Source organism: Atta colombica, unplaced genomic scaffold (assembly GCF_001594045.1).
Source record: "Atta colombica isolate Treedump-2 unplaced genomic scaffold, Acol1.0 scaffold112, whole genome shotgun sequence".
NCBI lineage: Eukaryota > Metazoa > Arthropoda > Insecta > Hymenoptera > Formicidae > Atta > Atta colombica.
In genome coordinates, this window is record NW_017259198.1 from 697,045 (window position 1) to 697,535 (window position 491).

At 19.8% G+C, this 491-nt stretch overlaps 1 protein-coding gene across 1 annotated transcript in view; it reads left to right on the forward strand.

Moving 5' to 3' along the window:
* The window catches only part of LOC108694002, a 5,346-nt gene that overhangs the window by 589 nt on the left and 4,266 nt on the right, over window positions 1-491 (forward strand). The gene's annotated exons all lie outside the window — the stretch shown is intronic.

The following is a 491-nucleotide window of genomic DNA, read 5'->3' on the forward strand; positions in this document are numbered from 1 at the left end:
GTAAACTAATAACATATTAATCTTCTAATTAATATTAAAAAAAACGTTATAAATTGTATTACTTTTTCTCAGTCTCATGAATAGATTATTTTTGCATTGAATATTAATTATTAACAATAAAATTTAACTTTTCACTAAAAAGCTAAAAGCATTGATGAAAAATTTATTCCAACGACGTTTGCAAAAATCTTTATAGCTCAGCGATATTTGAATATATTACAGGTGATTACTGTTACTACGCTATTTCAACAGGGGCATTTTATTGATTAAATAACAATATTAAAAAAACCATAAAATAGATATATCAAATCAAATATACTTAAAGATTTATCAAATTTTAAAATGTCAAAAAAAATTATTGATTATATATGTATTTAATCTTAAGTTTAATATCATGGTCTTATCAAAATTATCCCTTTGATAAACATAATCGAAATAGTATTTCTGTTTAATGTTTATTTCTATATATATATATGATATTAACTATATAT